Genomic DNA, 21,341 nt, shown 5'->3' with positions numbered 1-21,341 from the left:
AGGGATATGGGGAGAAGGTGGGTAGGTGGGGTTGAGGGATATGGGGAGGAGTTGGGTAGGTGGGGTTCAGGGATATGGGGAGAAGGTGGGTAGGTGGGGTTGGGGGATATGGGGAGAAGGTGGGTAGATGGGGGTTGAGGGATATGGGGAGAAGGTGGGTAGGTGGGGTTGAGGGATATGGGGAGAAGGTGGGTAGGTGGGGGTTGAGGGATATGGGGAGAAGGTGCATAGGTGGGGTTGAGGGTTATTTGGAGAAGGTGGGTAGGTAGGGTTGAGGGATATGGGGAGAAGGTGGGTCGGTGGGGTTGAGGGATATGGGGAGAAGGTGGGTAGGTGGGGTTGAGGGATATGAGGAGCAGTTGGGTAGGTGGGGTTCAGGGATATGGGGAGAAGGTGGGTAGGTGGGGTTGGGGGATATGGGGAGAGGGTGGATAGGCGGGGTTGAGGGATATGGGGAGAAGGTGCATAGGTGGGGTTGAGGGTTATTTGGAGAAGGTGGGTAGGTAGGGTTGAGGGATATGGGGAGAAGGTGGGTCGGTGGGGTTGAGGGATATGGGGAGAAGGTGGGTAGGTGGGGTTGAGGGATATGAGGAGCAGTTGGGTAGGTGGGGTTCAGGGATATGGGGAGAAGGTGGGTAGGTGGGGTTGGGGGATATGGGGAGAGGGTGGGTAGGTGGGGTTGAGGGATATGGGGAGAAGGTGGGTAGGTGGGGGTTGAGGGATATAGGGAGAAGGTGGATAGGCGGGGTTGAGGGATATGGGGAGAAGGTGCGTAGGTGGGGTTGAGGGATATTTGGAGAAGGTGGGTAGTTGGGGTTGAGGGATTGGGGAGAGGGTGGGTAGGTGGGGTTGAGGAATATGGGGAGAAGGTGGGTAGGTGTGGTTGAGGGATATGGGGAGAGGGTGGGTAAGTGGGGTTGAGGGATATAGGGATTAGGTGGGTCGGTGGGGTTGAGGGATATGGGGAGAAGGTGGGTAGGTTGGGTTTGGGGATATGGGGAGAAGGTGGGTAGGTGGGATTGATCCATAAAATAGAAATATTTATGTTGGGCCAATTTCCTTTTTACATTCACAGAAAAATCTTTATGGTTTTATCTCCCAGTTACTGATCCCAAGGATTTCTTTCCTAAAGAAAATGGCCACCTCAGTGAGTGGAAACTCCACCCAATGGGAATTAAGAAGTTCATTAAATACATTACAACACAGAGGGGGGAGGGGAAACGTTCCGTTACTGTGTGAAAATGGACCATAAATTGATCACGGCCTACCTTGGACAAGTTTGCCCTGGTGGATGGATTGTTTAGATATGAGCACAGGATTATAACGTTTCACTGCTGGTGGAGTGAGGATATATTGGCTTATGGTTGAAAGGTACAGTTTAATAACTTTCTCACTTTATTTGAAAGCCATATGTTGAGGGATATGGTTCGACGTCAGCGGTGAACACACTCAATGTGGCCTGGGGAGGTTCTGATCAAAGAGTAGATGTAATTCAATTCAACACATCACACTGGGAGGTTGCTAGGTAACAGACAGGCAAAAAGGTTGTTGTTTGCCTCAGGTTCTTTCAATTACCCGCATCTGATCAGAGTAAGCAAGGAACACACTCAATCCCTTTTGAACCGAACTGAAGGAGACAAAGAGCTGAAAGTTTCCCCCCTCACACTAGTGTACGATACATCTTCTGGTATCCCACCCAAGGAGAAAGAAGGACTTTCTACAGCGCCTGCTGTTCTCGTGATTGGGATGCCCCGTCATTGTCGCACGTTTGATTAACGAGAAGCTTGGGTGGGGTACCAGGGAGGTGTTGGTCAAACTATCCCACCTTCAGCAAGGGGGATGGAGTATAAAAACAGGGAAGTCTTGCTGCAGTTATACAGGGTATTGGTGAGGCCACACCTGGAATACTGCGTGCAGTTTTGGTTTCCATATTTAAGAAAAGATATACTTGTTCTCGAGGCGGTTCAGAGAAGGTTCACTCGGTTGATTCCAGAGATGAGGGGGTTGACGTATGAGGAAAGGTTGAGTAGGTTGGGACTCTACTCATTGGAGTTCAGAAGAATGAGAGGCGATCTTATCGAAACATATAAGATTGTGAGGGGGCTTGATCGGGTGGATGCGGTGAGGATGTTTCCACTGATGGGTGAGACTAGATCTAGGGGGCATAATCTCAGAATAAGGGGCTGCCCTTTCAAAACTGAGATGAGGAGAAACTTCTTCACTCAGAGGGTAGTAAATCTATGGAATTTGCTACCCCAGAGAGCTGTGGAAGCTGCAACATTAAATAAATTTAAAATGGAGATAGACAGTTTCCTAGCAGATAAGGGAATTAGGGGTTACGGGGAGAGGGCAGGGAAGTGGATGTGAGTCTAGATTCAGATCAGCCATGATCCTATTGAATGGCGGAGCAGGCCCGAGGGGCCGTATGGCCTACTCCTGCTCCTACTTCTTATGTTCTTATGTTCTTATAATTGGGCAAAGAAAATACACCCGAGCCATAATATTTTCATCAGCAGTTCTGACGAAAGGTCACCGACCTGAAACGTTAACTCTGTTTCTCTCTCTCTCTCCACAGACACGGACCGGCCTGGCCTGCTGAGTGTTTCTAGCATTTTCTGTTTTTAGTTCAGATTTCCAGCTGCCGCAGTATTTTGCTTTTGACATAATATTTTCAAACTTCTTCTGCTAAAGGTCAGAAAAATAATCAAGTCAGCAATTTTTTTTTGCAATAACACGAGCCTTTTCCAGCTGAAATCCGATTGGGCCGCTGTACAGCTAGACATCGTTCATTAAGATTCTTGCACAATCGCCAGGCTGCTCAGGACCCCTGGGTCGATGGGGATGAGGTTATCCTGGCAAGAGTCTCTAGAAGACATGGAAAAAAAGGTAGTTCTCCACCACTGAGGGAAGGCTGTGCAATCGGAACCCTTCCTGTCTGCAATCGGAAAGTGGCGTTTATTTAAAAAGGGGGCTGAGGGCGGCAAATAAATAAAAGAAAAAGATGAAAACTAATTTAACCTGGGCACCTCGGTTGGAGAGCTGCTCAAGGAGGCGCAGAGAAAAGCTTCGAGCAGTGGGCCGGGCCTTGCTTACCTTGGAAAAGAGAAGGCGTCGAGGTGACATACAACCATTGAAATGTTCCAGATTATTAAGGGGATTAGCAACGTAATTGCTCTCCACGCTGAAAGGCTCAGAAGACACCCTGGATTATGTGCTCAAGTCTCTGGAGTGGGACTTGAACCCCCCGACCTGTCTGACTCAGAGGCGAGAGAGAGAGCTACCCACTGAGCTTAAGGCTGATTGACGTTATAATAAATATATCCAGTGTTTCCTCTCCAATTTCCAATTAGCAAGTTAAAAGAAAAAGGGAGAAATTCACCACCTCAGGATGTCCCGAAACGTTTTACAGCCAGTTAAGTGCAACAACAACAACTTGCATTTATATAGTGCCTTTAATGTAGTAAAATGTCCCAAGGCACTTCACAGGAGCAATTATCAAACAAGATTTGACACCAAGCCACATAAGGAGATATTAGGGCAGGTGACCAAAAGCTTAGTCAAAGAGGTAGGTTCTAAGGAGCGTCTTAAAGGAGGAGAGAGAGGTGAAGAGGTTTAGGAAGGGAATTCCAGAGCTTAGGGCCCAGGCAGCTGAAGGCACGGCCGCCAACGGTGGAGCGATTAAAATCGGGGATGCGCAAGAGGGCAGAATTGGAGGAGCGCAGAGATTTTGGAGGGTTGTAGGCAATGTTCCCGTTAAGAACATAAGAAATAGGAGCAGGAGTCGGCCATTCGGCCCCTCGAGCCTGCTCCGCCATTCAATACGATCACAGCTGATCTTTGACCTCAACTCCACTTTCTCGCCCAATCCCCATATCCCTTGATTCCCTTAGAGTCCAAAAATCTATCGCTCTCAGCTTTGAATATACTCAACGACTGAGCCTCCACAGCTCTCTGGGGTAGAGAATTCCAAAGATTCACCGCCCTCCGAGTGAAGAAATTCCTCCTCATCTCAGTCCTAAATGGCCGACCCCTTATCCTGAGACTGTGATCCCTGCTTCTAGACTCTCCAGCCAGGGGAAACAGCCTCTCAGCATCTACCCTGGAGGTCCCGCACAGCCAGCTCACCAGCTTTTAAATGGAAAAACTGAACATGTGCGGAAATTTGAATGGGCCGCATAGCCCGTTCAAAAGGGCCGCGCACCCGAAAAAAAATTCGCAGGAACGTTGGTTGTGGGGCTGGAGGAGGTTACAGAGATAGGGAACGGGGTGAGACCATGGAGGGATTTGAAAACAAGGATGAGAATTTTAAAATCGAGGCGTTGCCGGACCGGGGGCCAATGTAGGTCAGCGAGCACAGGGGGTGATGGGTGAACGGGACTTGGTGCGAGTTAGGACACGGGGCAGTGAGCACAGGGGGTGATGGGTGAACGGGACTGGGTGCGAGTTAGGACCCGGGCAGCAGCGTTCTGGACGAGTTTAAGTTTATAGAATAAACTTTTTGGAATATAGTCACTGTTGTAATGTAGAAAACGCGACAGACAATTTGCGCACAGCAAGCTCCCACAAACAGAAATGAGAAAATGACCAGAACACCTGTTTTTTTTTTAAGTGATGTTGGTTGAGGTATAAATATTGGCCTCGGAAGAACTCACCTGCTCTTCTTCAAACGGTGGTCATGTGACATTTTATGTCCACTTGAGAGAGCAGACGGGGCCTCGGTTTAACGTCTCATCTGAAAGACGGCACCTCCGACAGTGCGGCGCTCCCTCAGCACTGCGCTGGGAGTGTCAGCCTGGATTATGTGCTCAAGTCTCTGGAGTGGGGTTCGAACCCTCGACCCTCTGTCTCAGAGGCGAGGGTGCTGCCCACTGAGTTAAGGCTGACGGAAATTGTAAGAATTATATTTCGTGTTTCTTGTCCAATTTCCAGTTAGCTGCATTCTTTTGATCCAACAGCTGTTAACTATGATGCAAGTGTTATTTAAACTGTTACCAATTTTCTGTAGTTAGAGGATGTAATTTATCCATTTTAATGTCACTTTTGCTTCACTCAGGAGTCTTTTTTCAATTACAATTCTTCACTTATCCATATTTTTTTTCTATTCAGTACTTCAGACATCATGGGGTAGAAATTGGTATGCGTATCTGCGCAGGCGTTGGTACTGCTGATAAATTCGCGGTGCTCAATTTTTAAGGATCCTGGATGGACGCCTACAACAGTCGTTAAGCTCCTTGGATAAGAACATAAGAACTAGGAGCAGGAATCGGCCATTCGGCCCCTCGAGCCTGCTCCACCATTCAATAAGATCACGGCTGATCTTCAACCTCAACTCCACTTTCCCGCCTGATCTCCAAATCCCTTGATTCCCCTAGAGTCCAAAAATCTATCGATCTCTGTCTTGAATATACTCAACGACTGAGCCTCCACAGCCCTCTGGGGCAGAGAATTCCAAAGATTCACAACCCTCTGAGCGAAGAAATTCCTCCTCATCTCAGTCCTAAATGGCTGATCCCTTATCCTGAGACTGTGGCCCCTTGGTTCTAGATGTAATAGAGCCACCTGATGGACTACTGATGTATATAATAAAGCCATGTGCAGTACAGTTCTTACCGGAAGCCATGTTGTGCTGTTGTATATATACTGTATGCTGTGTCTCAAGATATCACAGAATTGGCGATGAGGATGCGATTGCAGATTCCCTAGCTGAAATTTTTGTTGGAGGATAATCCTGCCAACCGACGGAGGGACTGTTAGAGGTTCTTCGTTTTGCAGAGAAACTTAAAAATCCAAGGTAAATTTGAAGCACACGTGGCTGAACTGTCGATGTTTCCAGAGCACAGATGGCCGCGCCTATGGGGATAACAGGGCTCTTCAGTGAGTTCCATCGTGACCGAGAGACTTTCGGAGCATATGTGGAGCGGCTAGAAATGTTTATCACCGCAAATAGTATCGTCGAAGTCCCTGATGATGTAAACCGTAACCGGGCGGTTTTAGAAATGAAACAGGCTATTTTTTTGACTGAAGCAGGCCCCGAGGTGTATTAAACCCTGAAAAATGTGCTTGTTCCTGCCGAGCCGAAGGACACGCCACTGAAGGAGATCCTAACCAAGTAGAACAGCACTACAGTCCTGAGCCCCTGGAAATTGCTGAAAGTTATCGTTTTGGAACACGTGATCAATTAAATGACGAGGGTATCAGTGAGTACATTGAGGCTTTAAAAAAACTATCCATTCACTGTCATTTCGGAAACTTTTAGGACCGAGCTTTGGTGACCGCTTTGTTTGTGGGTTGAAAAATGAACGTATCAGAAGTAAATTGTTGACAACCCCTAACTTGACTTTTGGCTTAGCTTGTCAGACAGCTCTGTCGACGGATATGGCCGACCGATACTCCCGAGAGTTCCGCGCCATTTCCAGTCGTCAGACAACCGAGGTGAATGGGCTTCAGGCTAAAAGTAAAAGGCAGTTGGGCCCCAAGGCCTCAGCAACTGGCCAAGGTAACAGTGCATTGAAGTCGTGCTATCGGTGCCTGGGACAACACATCGCTCAAAGCTGTCCATATGTGGAGGCAGAGTGTTTCTACTGCAAGAAAACTGGGCATCTTGCGAAGGCGTGCCAACAGAAGAGTAAACTGACTGGCAATGCTAGAAGTAGAAATCGCCAGACACTACATACCATTGAAGAGAAGCAGCAGGACGAGGAGTTTCTGGAGATTCACGTCATCAGGAGCACGAAGGTATTTAATAGCGATTCGCGACATATCGTCATCCAAGTAGATGTCGCAGGAACCAGGATACCCGTGGAAATCGACACTGGTGCATCCATGAGCGTAGGATCGGAATCACTATATCGCAACAAGTTGCGTGATTATCGACTAGAGAAATCGAAGGTAGAGCTGCGAGGCTACTCAGGAGAGCAAATCCCTGTAGCAGGAAGTGTCACCGTACCAGTGAAGTACAAGGATCAGTGTCAGAGCTTGCCTCTCACAGTAGTGGCAGGAGACAAGCCTGCCTTGCTAGTTAGAAATTGGTTGGGATCACTGAAGCTGGATTGGAATGAGATTTTTCGTGTGTAAGCGAAATTTGCATCGAAAGATGACATCATCAAGCAGTATCCGAAGGTGTTCAGCGAAACGGGCAGTCCGATCCAAGACTTCAAGACGAGTGTCAGAGTGCAGAAGGACACAAGTCCAGTTTACTGCAAGCAACGTCCCGTACCATTATCTCTAAGGTGGATCTGAGTAATTGGGCTGCACCCATTGCTGTTGTACATAATTCAGATGGTAAGGTAAGGTTGTATGGTGATTATAAGGTAACCGTAAACCAGGTTCTAGAGTGTAATCTATCCAATACGTTGCCAAATGTGGAAGATTTGTTCACAACGCTGACAGTTGGCGAGATGTTTTCGAAGTTAGATGTAACAAATGCCCACCTACAACTTGAGTTAGATGAAGAGTCCAAGTCATGCTTGACTATAAATACACACCGAGGCCTATATCAGTTCAATAGGCTACCATTTGGAGTGTCTTCTGCCCCCGACATATTCCAGGGGGTGATGAATCAAATTTTGCAAGGGATTGAAGGGGTAGTGTGTTATTTGGATGTCATACTCATTCCAGCACCAAACAGGCCAATCCACGATGAGGTGTTGAATGAAGTGCTCAAACGACTCGAGAAGCACCGAGTACGAGTGACAGCTCACGAGTGTGAGTTGTTTCAAAACTCAGTGGAGTACTTAGGGCACAGAGTAGACAAAGATGGTTTACATCCAACCAAGGGAAAGCTGGATGCATTCAGAAATGCACCCACTCCCAAGAATGTCTCTGAACTTTGATCATTTTTGGGTCTTTTGAATTATTACGGAAAGTTCCTCCCAAACTGCATTGTTACATCCACTGTTCCGCAGGGGTCAGTGCTGGGTCCCCAACTCTTTACAATCTATATTAACGATTTGGAGGAGGGGACCGAGTGTAACATATCAAAGTTTGCAGATCATACAAAGATGATACAAAGATGGGACGGAAAGTAGTGAGTGAGGAGGACATAAAAAACCTGCAAAGGGACATAGACAGGCTAAGTAAGTGGGCAGAGATTTGGCAGATGGAATACAATACTGGAAAGTGTGAGGTTATGCACTTTGGCAGGAAAAATCATAGAGCAAGTTATTATCTTAATGGCAAGAAACTGGAAAGTACTGTAGTACAAAGGGATCTGGGGGTCCTGGTGCACGAAACTCAAAAAGTTAGTATGCAGGTGCAGCAAGTGATCAAGAAGGCCAATGGAATGTTGGCTTTTATTGCTAGGGGGATGGAATATAAAAACAGGGAGGTATTGCTGCAGTTCTACAAGGCATTGGTGAGACCGCACCTGGAATACTGCATACAGTTTTGGTGTCCATACTTAAGAAAAGACATACTTGCTCTCGAGTCAGTACAAAGAAGGTTCACTCGGTTAATCCCGGGGATGAGGGGGTGGTCATATGAGGAGAGGTTGAGTAGATTGGGACTCTACTCATTGGAGTTCAGAAGAATGAGAGGCGATCTTATTGAAACATATAAGATTGTGAAGGGGCTTGATCGGGTGGATGCGGTGAGGATGTTCCCAATGAAGGGTGAAACTAGAACTAGGGGGCATAATCTTAAAATAAGGGGCTGCTCTTTCAAAACTGAGATGAGGAGAAACTTCTTCACTCAGAGGGTGGTAGGTTTGTGGAATTTGCTGCCCCAGAAAGCTGTGGAAGCTACATCATTAAATAAATTTAAAACAGAAATAGATAGTTTCCTAGAGGTAAAGGGAATTAAGGGTTACGGGGAGCGGGCAGGAAATTGGACATGAGTCTAGGTTCGGAATGGTCATGGCCCTGTGGGTAGTGGAGTGGGCCCAGGGGCCGTGTAGCCTGGTTCTGCTCCTACTGTGTTCTAATTCTGTGTTAGATTTCAGGAGATGGTTTTATTCCTGTTCCTGGCTGGGGTGGAGATCGCCTTTACAGAAGGTAAGTACTGTAGAAAATATAGGAACAGAGTGATCTCCTGGAAGAATTTCGATCGCCTAGATGGGTCGGAGAGGAATTTCCCAGATTTTTTTCTCCCAAATTGGCCATGGGGTCTTTTATCTGGTTTTTCGCCTCTCCTGGGAGATCACATGGGTTCGGGTGGATGCAGAGTGATAGAAGATTTGAGGTTAGGATCAGATCAGCCATGATCTTATTGAATGGTGGAGCAGGCTCGAGGGGCCGATTGGCCTACTCCTGCTCCTATTTCTTATGTTCTTATGTTCTTATGAATGAGCTGTTGAGAAAACAAGTTCCTTGGAAGTGGTCAAAAGAATGCGACACAGCATGTTAGTTCACTATGATGTATCTAAGGAGATCAAGCTAGCGTGTGACGTCTCTCCGTACAGAGTAGTTGGGGCAGTGAGCTCTCATGTACTGGATAGTGGGGAGGAGAGACCAATTGCTTTTACTTCACGCACTCTCAGTGCCAGTGAGCGGAATTATGCGCCGATTGAAAGGGAAGCTTTGTCATTGATTTTTGGGGTCAAGAAGTTTCACAAATACTTGTTTGGTCATAATTACTGACCATAAGCCCCTGACAGCAATCCTCCATCCAAAGTCCCCAGTTCCAACCTTAGCTGCAACCGAATGCAGAGATGGGCTTTGATTTTGTCAGCGTATATGTTTGACATTGAGTACAGATGATCAGCTGATCACAGCAATGCTGATGCTATGTCCAGGTTGCCATCCCCATCACAAGTTACACCCAATAAGGAAGAAGTGTTCTATTTCTCGTACATTGATGAGCTGCCAGTCGCAGCTGAAGAGATTGGTAGGGCAACCAAACGTGACCTAATTATGTCAAAGGTGTATGATTACATAGCAAATGGATGGTCACACCAGGTATCAGAGAAAGATATCCATCCATACTTCGTTCGTAGGAATGAATTGTCAGTGGATAAAGATTGTATCATGAGTGGTTATCCCAAATAGGCTCAGGTCTAAATTGTTAGGAGATCTTCATGACCAACACCTGGGAATGTGCTTGACTAAGAGCTTTGCACGCAGTTACTTATGGTGGCCAGGTTTAGATAAAGAGATAGAGTACATAGTCAGTCAGTGAACAACATGTCAATCGGTGAGCAAGAAACCACCATCAGTACCATTACAGTCATGGAAATGGCCTCCCAGAGTGTGGCAAAGGTTACATGTAGATTTTGCTGAGCTAGAAGGACAGCAATTGTTCATAGTGATAGATAGTCACTCGAAGTGGGTAGAGGTGTTGCCAATGCGGATAATAACAACAAACAAAACACTAGACAATTTGCGAAGATTGTTTTCTTCATACGGCCTCCCAGAAGAACTTGTGTCTGATAACGGGCCGCAATTTTGTTCAGAAGAGTTCACACAGCTCATAAGCAGAAACGGTGTGAAACATACCAAAGTTCCACCGTACTACCCTGCTTCAAATGGTGCAGCAGAGCGCACAGTACAAATTGTCAAACGTGCCCTCGTCAAGCAAATGTTGGATCCAAATCCAAAGAAATGTCAGTTGTCGCTGGACCACAAACTGGCAAATTTACTGATTACTTATCGGAATATTCCTCATACCACTACTGGTAGAAAACCAGCGGTTGTTTCTCAAATGACAGCCACAAACCAGGTTCTCATTGTTAAAACCAAACTTGGCACAGTCCGTAGTAGAGAAACAATCAAGGCAGAGAGTCATGATAAAGGTAGAGTTAGAGAGAGAAGCGTGAAGTTGAACCAGAAAGTTAGAGTGAAGAACCATCACCATAAATGGTTAAAGTGGTTACCAGGAATAGTAGTGAAGATATGTGGCCCTCTCACATATTTAGTCAAGATGTTTGATCATGGAAAGGTTAGGTTTGTTCACATTGATCATATCTTACCTACAGATGTGGAAGGAGTTGAAAGCTGGGGTTTATTCTGATGAGTCAGGCAGTCTTGTCACAAGTAGAGTACCAGTAGCAAATCCTACATCAGACGTACCAGAAACAAGTCCGAGACAAAGTCAGAATTTAAGTCTGAGCCCGAGTCAGGCAGACAAACAGTCTGAAAGTGTAGAGAGTCCAAATGTAGATCAAGGTCAGCCCTTGGAGAAAAATTCACCGCAGGCTCAGCCTAGAATGAGTCAAAGTCCTACAACAAGATCTGAAAGTTCTGTTCAAGAAAGACGGTATCCTCTTTAAAACAGAAAACCAGTGGTTAAGTTTAATCTGTAAATATGGAAAATAAGTTCATATCTTTTGTTTGTGTTTCAGAATTCCATAGTAGAATTTGGAAACATAAAATGGGTTCCATTTGAGAAATGTATACCAAGAGTTGTGTATATGCTGTGCCTCAAGATATCACACTAGACTCTCCAGCCGGGGAAACAGCCTCTCAGCATCTACCCTGTCAAGCCCTCGAAGAATTTTATACATTTCAATGAGATCACCTCTCGTTCCTCTAGACTCCAGAGAGTAAAGGCCCAATCTACTCAACCTCTCCTCGTAAGGCAACCCTCTCATCCCAGGTTATATTAATTAGAGGCCTACCAGCTGTTGAAGGCCCCCCTCTACAAAATTAGTCACCGATGAGTGGGACAAGAGTCCGGCCTATCTCACTCAGGCTTCTTCAGCGGCCAGCTAAAATTGAGTTTATTTTTAATTTTCTTTCAACAGAATAAAACTTTGCAGTGGAGCTAGAAGGAGCTGGAGTGCTCCACCCCAACCCCCCTCCCCGGCTTTACAGACCTAGTGAACGCCCCCGCCCCCCACCCCGCCCCGCGTTGCCCACTCTAACCCCCCTCCCAGAACTTACCCGAGAGCCGCTGGCGGAATATTTCGATGAGACTCGAGGCCCAATTTTAGGCCGGAATCAGGCCTCTCTGTTTGGGTGCGCAGATGAATTTCTACCCCAATGGGTTTTTAAAAAGACACGTGGTGTCGCTGGCAAGGCCGGCATTTATTGCCCATCCTTTAGTTGCCCTCGAGAAGGTGGTGGTGATCTACTTCTTCTTGAGCCACTGCTCTCCTCGCAGTGATGGCGCTCCCACAATACGGTCACGTGGGGAACGCCAGGATTTTGACCCAACGACAGTGAAGGAACAGAGATATATGTCACAGAATCAGACAGCACAGAAGGAGGCCATTCGGCCCATCGTGCCTGTGCCAGCTCTTTGAAAGCGCTCTCCAATTAGTCCCACTCACCCGCTCCTTCTCCATAGTTTTGCAGATTTTCTTCCCTTAAAGTATAAATCCAATTCCCTTTAGAAAGGCACTATTGAATCCGCTTCCACCGCCCTTTCAGGCAGCGCATTCCAGATCACAACAACTCGCTGCGTAAAAACATTCTCCTCATCTCCCCTCTGGTTCTTTTGCCGATTATCTTCAATCTGTGTCCTCTGGTTACCGACCCTCCTGCCACCGGAAACAGTTTCTCCTCATTTACTCTTATCAAAACCTTTCATAGTTTTGAACACCTCTATCAAATCTCCCCTTAACCTTCTCTGTTCTAAGGAGAACAACCCCAGCTTCTCCAGTCGCTCCACGTAACTGAAGTCCCTCATCCCTGGAACCATTCTAGTAAACCTCCTCCGCACCCTCTCCAAGGCCTCGACATCCTTCCTAAAGTGCGGTGCCCAGAATTGGACACAATACTCCAGCTGAGGCCCAACCAGTGATTTATAAAGGTTTAGCATAACTTCCTTGATTAAGGAATAACAATGAGATTCATTACAGTTAACAGCTTCCTAAATTCAAGAGTTCAGTCTCTGCTTACAAACTCCCTTACGCGGATTTACTGACTCCAGTTTGGATCTAATCAGTTGCTTAATTTCAACATAGATACAACAGTCACTGGTATTAAGGGAATATCTTGAAATTCTTAGGCTCAAACTGATTATAAAAACATATTATAAAAAGGATATAGAGGCACTGGAGAGGGTGCAAAAAAGATTTACAAGGATGATACTAGAAATACAAGGTTATACCCATCAGGAAAGGATGAACAGGCTGGGTCTCTTTTCTCTTGAAAAGAGAAGGCTGAGGGGGCGACCTAATAGACGTCTTTAAAATTATGAAATGTTTTGATAGAGTGGATACAGAGAGAATGTTTCCACTTGTGGGGAAGAGCAAAACTAGAGGCCGTCAATATAAGATAGTCACCAAAAAATCCAATAGGGAATTCAGGAGAAACTTCTTTACCCAGAGAGTGGTGAGAATGTGGAACTCGCTACCACAGGGAGTGGTTGAAGTGAATAGTATCGATGTATTTAAGGGGAAGCTGGATAAACACATGAGGGAGAAGGGAATAGAGGGTTATGCTGATAGAGTTAGACGAGGAGAGACGGGAGGGGGCTCGAGTGGAGCATAAACGCCGGCATGGACTGGTTGGGCCGAATGGCCTGTTTCTGTGCTGTATATCCTGTGATCTATGATCTATCCTGTCTGACTGTTCCCTTCCCATACCTGGGATTGTTGAACCCTCATCACTGCACTGGCTGGGATCGGTTAATGCAGCATAGGCTGGGCGTTGGACCTGCAACCTTCCTGATCTGTATGGCTCAGTATCACAACAAGTTGCACTACTTGTGTCAGCTGTGGCTCAGTGGGTAACACACTCACCTCTCAGTCAGAAGGTTGTGGGTTCAAGTCCCACTCCACAACACATGAACACAAAATCCAGGCTGACACTCCCCCTGTGGTACTGAGGGAGTGCTGCACTGTCGGAGGTGCCGTCTTTCAGATGAGATGTTAAACCGAGGCCCTGCCTGCCCTCTCAGGTGGACGTAAAAGATCCCTTTGGGAGAATCTAGCTGTGGGCGATTCTAGAACTAGGGGTCACTGTTTAAAAATAAGGGGTCGCCCATTTAAGACAGAGATGAGGAGAATTATTTTCTCACAGAGGGTCGTGAGTCTTTGGAACTCTCTTCCTCAGAGGGCGGTGGAAGCAGAATCTTTGAATATTTTTAAGGCAGAGGTAGATAGATTCTTGATAAGCAAGGGGGTGAAAGGTTATCGGGGGTAGGCGGGAATGTGGAGTAATCAGATCAGCCATGATCTTATTGAAATGCGGAGCAGGCTCGAGGGGCCGAGTGGCCGACTCCTGCTCCTAATTCGTATGCTCGTATGTCCCCGGCACTATTTCGAAGAGCAGGGGAGTTATCCCTGTTTTCCTGACTAATATTTATCCCTCAATCAATGTCACAAAAACAGATTATCTGGTCATTTATCACATTGCCGTTTGTGGGAGCTGCTGTGCGCAAATTGGCTGCCACGTTTCCTACATTACAACAGTGACTGCACTTCAAAAAATACTTCATTGACTGTAAAGCACTTTGGGACATCCTGAGGTCGTGAAAGGTGCTGGAGAAATGCAAGACCTTTCTTTATTTCCTTACTGTCGACCCAGCACTCACAGAATCATATAACAGAAAGTTTTGGAAAATATTGGCTTTAAATCTACGAATAAGACTTGTTGAAATAAATAGAACGAGCTTGGCTTAAGTGATCCAGCAGCAGTTTCCTTTAGTGAATATTATTATTAAATAATATGTGTTTCTTTCCCCAGTTCCTGGCCCTCGATCCTTCCAAATAATTATGACTGCCACACACTTTTGCAGCTCACTGACCGTGGAGGTGAAGAAGATCATATGTGAGTGTGTGTGTGAGTGTGTGTGAGTGTGTGTGAGTGCGTGTGAGAGTGTGTTTGAGTGTGTGTGTGTGTGTGAGTGTGTGAGTGTGTGTGTGAGAGAGTGTGTGTGTGTGAGAATGTGTGTGAGTGTGTGTGTGAGAGTGTGAGTGTGTGTGAGAGAGTGTGTGTGAGTGTGTGTGTGTGAGAATGTGTGTGTGAGAGTGAGTGTGTGTGTGAGAGTGTGTGTGTGTGTGAGAGAGTGTGTGAGAGTGTGTGTGTGAGTGTGTGTGTGAGAGTTTGTGTGTGAGAGTAAGTGTGAGTGTGTGTGTGAGTGAGTGTGAGTGTGTGTGTATGAGTGTGTGTGTGTTTGAGTGTGTGTGTATGAGTGTGTGTGTGAGTGTGTGAGTGAGTGTGTGTGTGTGTGTGTGTGTGTGAGTGTGAATGTGTGTGTATGAGTGTGAGTGTGTGTGAGTGTGTGTGTATGAGAGTGTGTGTGTGAGTGTGTGTGTGTGTGCGGTGGGAACGTATTTGAACATGTGAAGTGCATGGAGTGTGTAGGATGTGAGCATGCATGTGCAAGTCTGAGAGGTGTGATATTTGTGTGCACGTATGTATGCAGTGTGTGTGCACGGGCAATGTGTGAGTGTGCAGTGTGTCATGTATGTAGTAGTATGTGGCTGGTGTGTGCATGTATAGTGTGTGTGTGGGATGTGGGCATGCATGTACAAGTCTGAGGGGTGTGTGTGTGTTTGAGCAGTGTGAGGGGTATGTGTGCAATGTGTGAGTGTGCAGTGTACCATGTGTGTCAGGGTATGTGGCTGGTGGGAACATGTACAGAGTGTGTGTGCGAGGGGAGAGTACAGAGGGTATTTTCAGGCTTGTTCAGGTGCTGAGCTGTACCAGACACCGTGACAATTAGATTCTACTCTTCTCTCCCTAGTTTTCTCCTTCATGTCTAAAAGGCTTCAACCTGAGTTAGGCCACAGCTAGAGGACTGCGTACAGTTCTGGTCACATTACAGGAAGGATGTGATCGCACTCGAGAGGGTGCAGAGGAGATTTACCAGGATGTTGCCAGGACTGGAGAATTTTAGCTATGAGGAAAGATTGGATCGGCTGGGGTTGTTTTCTTTGGAATGGAGGAGGCCGAGGGGAGATTTAACTGAGGTGTATAAAATTCTGAGGGGCCTAGATAGAGTGGATAGGAAGGACCTATTTCCCTTAGCAGAAAGGTCAATAACCAGGGGGCAGAGATTTAAAGTAATTGGTAGAAGGATTCGAATACTGGGTTGGCATAGAATCATGGAATTGTACAATCACACAGCACAGGAGGAGGCCATTCAGCCCATCGTGCCTGTGCCGGCTCTTTGGTCGAGCTGTCCAATTAGTCCCACTCCCCCCTGCTCTTTCCCCAGAGCCCTGAAAAGGTTTCCTTTTCAAGTATTTCTCCAATTCCCTTTTGAAAGTTACTGTTGAATCTGCTCCCACCGCCCTTTCAGGCAGCGCGTTCCAGATCACAAGAACCATGATCCACTCTATCGAATCCCTTCATCATTTTAAAGACCTCGATCAGGTCACCCCTCAGCCTTCTCCTTTCTAGAGAGAAGAGCCCCAGCCTGTACAATCTTTCCTGATAGTTATAATCCTCTCAGTTCTGATATTATCCATGTAAATCTTTTCTGCACCCTCTCCAGTGCCTCTATATCCTTTTTATAATATGGAGACCAGATCTGTGCACAGTGCTCCGAGTGTGGTCTGACCAAGGTTCGATACAAGTTTAACATCACTTCTCTACTTTTCAATTCCATCCCTCTAGAAATGACCCCCAGTGCTTGGTTTGCTTTTTTTTATGACCTACTTTTAGTGATTTGTGTCTCTGTACCCCCAGAGGGCGGTTGGAATCTGGAACTCACTGCCTGAAAGGGTGGTAGAGGCAGGAACCCTCACAACATTCAAGAAGCGTTTAGATGAGCACTTGAAACGCCATAGCATACAAGGCTATGGACCAATTGCTGGAAAATGGGATTAGAATAGACAGGGCTTGATGGCCAGCGTGGACACGATGGGCCGAAGGGCCTCTTTCTGTGCTGTATAACTTTATGACTCTTATTATGAGATCCCTTTGCTCCTCTACCCCATTTAGACTCTTATTTTCCAAGCAGTGTGTGGCCTCCTTATTCTTCGTACCAAAATGCACCACCTCACACTTATCTGTATTGCAATTCATTTGCCAATTACACGGCCATTCTGTAAGTTTATTAAAGTCCTCTTGTATTTTGTCACGATCTACCTTTATATTAACTATACCCCCCCCCCCCGAATTTGGTGTTGTCCACAAATTTAGAAATTGTACTTCTGATTCCCGAGTCCAAATCACAAATGTAAATTGTGATTGACAGTGGTATTCGCTGGGAGTTGAGTGACCGTCATAACCCTGGCAAGCAGGAGATCAGATCTCCAGCCTCTGAATACTGGGTTGACCACCCACAGGATACTCATGTTCGATGGGAGCAGAATGGCTCCCCCCCCATCTTCTCTCTCCTGGTAAGGAGTCATGAGTGAGACTAACAACCTGTTCACGTAAAGAAAGTGTCTTCTATACAGAAACGAACCAGAGCAGGATATAAAACAACAACAGTAACATCAACAACTTGCATTTATACAGCGCCTTTAACAAAGTAAAACATCCCAAGGCGCTTCACAGGAACGATTATCAAACAAAATTTGACACAAGTTACATAAGGAGATATTAGGGCAGCTGACCAAACACTTGGTCAAAGAGGTTGGTTTTAAGGAGCGTCTTAAAGGAGGAGAGAGAGGCGGAGAGGTTTAGGGAGGGAATTCCAGAGCTTAGGGCCCAGGCAGCTGAAGGCACGGCCGCCAATGGTGGAGCGATTAAAATCGGGGATGCTCAAGAGGCCAGAATTGGAGGAGCGCAGAGATCTCGGGGTGGGGGGTTGTAGAAATCAGGTCTTGGATTGGAATAAATGGGTTGCCTCGTGTGTCACTAGACAAGGAAGAGAAGAATAATAGGAGCTTCTTCGTGTCTTCTGAAACTTGGGTGAAGTGCCCTGAAGCAGATCAGGGATCATTACCGGACTGTGCAATCCACCTCAGAGGGAATGGGAACAAAACTGGAATCATTCTGGATCTGTCTTCAGTGAGAGGGGGTAGGAGCAGGGCACCGGGGAATTGTGGTGAGGGGGTTTTAGATGTTCCGTAATTTAGAGAGGGAGATGCCAGCGATGGGTGTGCTGTAGCTACTATGACTGGAAAGCGCTGCAGCGGGTAGTCAAAACTGCCCAACGCATTACCGGCACCCGGCTACCGACCATAGAGCCCATATACCAGAAACGCTGTTTACGGAGGTCACGGTCCATCATCAAAGACCCCACCCACCCCAGCCACAGTCTGTTTGCCCTCCTGCCATCTGGGAGACGCTACAGATGCATTCGCACCCGTACGACCAGATTTAGAAACAGCTTCTTTCCCAGGGCTGTCATCCTACTGAACTCCACAAATAAACTCTAAAGCCTGCACATCTGCCAATGCACTTTATTATGGTTATGTTTATGTTAATATACTACAAGCCAAATGTATGTTGAATGTTTAAATGTCTTAATCCAAATGTACACTCTCGGGAGCCGCAAGCCTACATTTCGTTGTACTGCACTTGTGCACTAACAATGACAATAAAAGTTGATTTGATTTGATTTGATTTGGATTTGATTTGGATTTTGATTTGATTTGATTTTGATTTTGATTTGATTTTGATTTGATTTGATTTTGATTTGATTTGATTTGATTTGTGACAGTATTTGCAAAGAAAGAAAGACTTGCATTTCTATAGCGCTTTTCACAACCTCAGGACAAAGCACCAATGAAGTACTTTTTGACGTGTAGTCACTGTTGTAATGTAGGAAACACGACAGCCAATTTGCGCACAGCAAGCTCCCACAAACAGCAATGTGATAATGATCAGATAATCTGTTTTTGTGATGTTGGTTGAGGAATAACTATTGGCCAGGACACCGAGGCGAACTCCCCCTGCTCTTCTTTGAAATAGTGCCCGCGGGATCTTTTACGTCCACCTGAGAGAGCAGACGGGGCCTCGGTTTAATGTCTCATCCGAAAGACGGCACCTCTGACAGTGCAGCACCTCCCTCAGCACCGCACTGGGAGTGTCAGCTTGGATTATGGGCTCAAGTCCCTGCAGTAGGGCTTGCACCCAGAACCTTCAGACTCGGAGGCGAGAGAGAGAGAGTGCTACCCACTGAGACCCGGCTGACAGAAAGTTCACATTCGATTCTTGCCTTTACGACACAGCAATGGAATGCTCTGTGAGGAGATGATGGTGCATCGTCCCGGTCCGTGGTACGGCACACTCAACCATGTCCTCGTTAGTAGTTAGCACCAATAGACCTTCTCTCTGGCACCTGATGCTTCCCTGCTACCCATGAAAATCTCAAAACCATATTATCAAAATAGAGAGTAGCTGTCAGACTGACAAACTGACTGATGAAATAGTGCGGATGCTTAATCTGCTTTTAACAACATTCTGAGGAGAACAACTTCAGATTCCTGGCCGTTTCTCACTGTTCCATAATACAACCCATTAAAAACAGAAAGCTGGAAACTGACTGCTGGCAAACTATGAATCAAACCATCCAAAGGTTATACCGGGTAACAGCAGCAAAGCTTCCGACTGCACAGAGAAACTCTCCTGATTTATGAAGTGTAAATAAGCGAGGTTGCCAAGAAGCCCAAATTAACAGAAGGACATGTTTAAATAATGTCTTACCCTGTCTCTTCGCGCACAGTGAATTACTTTGCCTGTTGTTATGTATGTAAACAGGGCGGCCATTTTTGCAGCCAGCAGTCTCCCCAGGAACAGCAGTGAGATGAGTGCCCGGTTAATCCTGCTCTCTGCCGGGCTGGTTGAAGGAGGAATGTTGGCGAGGACATCGGGAGAACGCGCTGCTCTTTTGTGAACAGTGTCACAGAGTCATTAACACCCACCAGAACCAACAGACTGAGATCTCAGTGTCTCCGCTCAGGAGGTAAGGCCAAGTCAAAAAAGAAAAGAAAGACTTGCATTTCTATAGCGCCTTTCACAACCACCAGACATCCCAAAGCACTTTACAGCCAATGAAGTACTTTTTGAAGTGTAGTCACTGTTGTAATGTAGGAAACACGGCGACGTAAGAAAACTACTAGGCACTTGGTCTAAGCGTTAAACAAAGCTTTAATCAACTGTTTTACAACATGGAGGTCCAGTTGTGTCCTTCACTAGTTCCTGTTAAGAATGTCCTGCGCAAGCTGGGCCCGTGCCCGAGTATTTATACTCTCCCTGGATAGCACCACCCGTAGGCCGCTCAGTATTATTTCATAAGTCTTTCTTTCATGAATGACTGATTCATGTCACACGGCAGCCAATTTATACACAGCAAGCTCCCACAAACAGCAATGTGATAATGACCAGATCATCTGTTTTTGTTATGTTGACTGTATATTGGCCAGGGCACCAGTCAAGGCTCATAGACATCAGCGACATTGGAAGGAATAGGGCAGAAAAGAAAATCTGAAGGGGCGGGGATTAGGGGGAAGGGGAACGGATGATGCAGAAGGCCAAACACACAATTCCATTCACATTTGGAACTGGCTTCAGATCCAACCCAGGCGGAATGGGATGAGATTTCACTCTGTCTCAGTCAAGATCCTGTTGTGGAAGTGTGTAGCAGAAAGTTGGCACTAAATTGACACTCTCAGTCCACAAGGCAAACAGTACAGCTGCCCTGAAAAACAGAGGGGGGAGCAGGTATGGCAGATGGCCTCCGGCGCCCCGTGGCTGCAGTGTGCACCATCTACAAGATGCGCTGCAGCCATTCACCAAGGCTCCTTCGACAGCACCTCTTTGTCGCCCTCTGTTCCAGAGTTTTTTCAAATTCATTTATCGAATGTGGGCGTCGCTGGCAAGGCCAGCATTTATTGCCCATCCCTAATTGCCCCTTGAGAAGGTGGTGGTGAGCCGCCTTCTTGAACCGCTGCAGTCCGTGTGGTGAAGGTGCTCCCACAGTGCTGTTAGGGAGGGAGTTCCAGGATTTTGACCCAGCGACGATGAAGGAACGGCTAATATACTTCTAAGTCAGGATGGTGTGTGACTTGGAGGGGAACTTGGAGGAGGTGGTGTTCCCGTGCGCTTGTTGCCCTTGTTCTTCTAGGACGCGGGTTTGGGAGTTGCTGCCGAAAAAGCCTTGGCGAGTTGCTGTAGTGCAACTTGTAGATGGTACACACTGCAGCCACGGTACGCCGGTGGTGGAGGGAGTGAATGTTTAAGGTGGTCGATGGGGTGCCAATCAAACAGGCTGCTTTGTCCTGGATGGTGTCGAGCTTCTTGAGTGTTGTTGGAGCTGCACTCATCCTGGCAAGTGGAGAGTATGCCATCACACTCCTGACTTGTGCTGTAGGAATCGATCTACCCTAACTGAAGCACTGAAGTCGAGTCAGTTCAATAATTCAACTGAATTTAATCAAACAAGTGAACAAAACAAAAACATGCAGGAGCAACAGCAAACAGGTCTTTTCAGCAGCTTGTTACACGAGGTCTGGGCTTAGAACCTCCCACTCTCTGATGTCATGACGTCATCACGTTTCCCGCCGTTCGGGGCATCACGTGACCAACGTGATGACGTCATCACGTTGTTTCAGGGCT

At 46.6% G+C, this 21,341-nt stretch overlaps 1 protein-coding gene across 1 annotated transcript in view; it reads right to left on the bottom strand.

Annotated features, from left to right (window-relative positions):
- The window catches only part of c13h6orf120 (chromosome 13 C6orf120 homolog), a 74,323-nt gene extending 54,798 nt beyond the window's left edge, over positions 1-19,525 (bottom strand). Inside the window, exon 1 of the mRNA XM_086004400.1 lies at positions 19,431-19,525. The gene's annotated coding sequence lies outside the window, so the exon portion shown is untranslated. The remainder of the gene's footprint in view (positions 1-19,430) is intronic.
- Positions 19,526-21,341: the final 1,816 nt, after the last annotated feature.

This window comes from Somniosus microcephalus, chromosome 13 (assembly GCF_052327205.1).
Source record: "Somniosus microcephalus isolate GS21.2 chromosome 13, FLI_Smic_1.0, whole genome shotgun sequence".
Lineage (NCBI taxonomy): Eukaryota > Metazoa > Chordata > Chondrichthyes > Squaliformes > Somniosidae > Somniosus > Somniosus microcephalus.
This window is presented reverse-complemented; position numbering and strand designations above follow the sequence as displayed.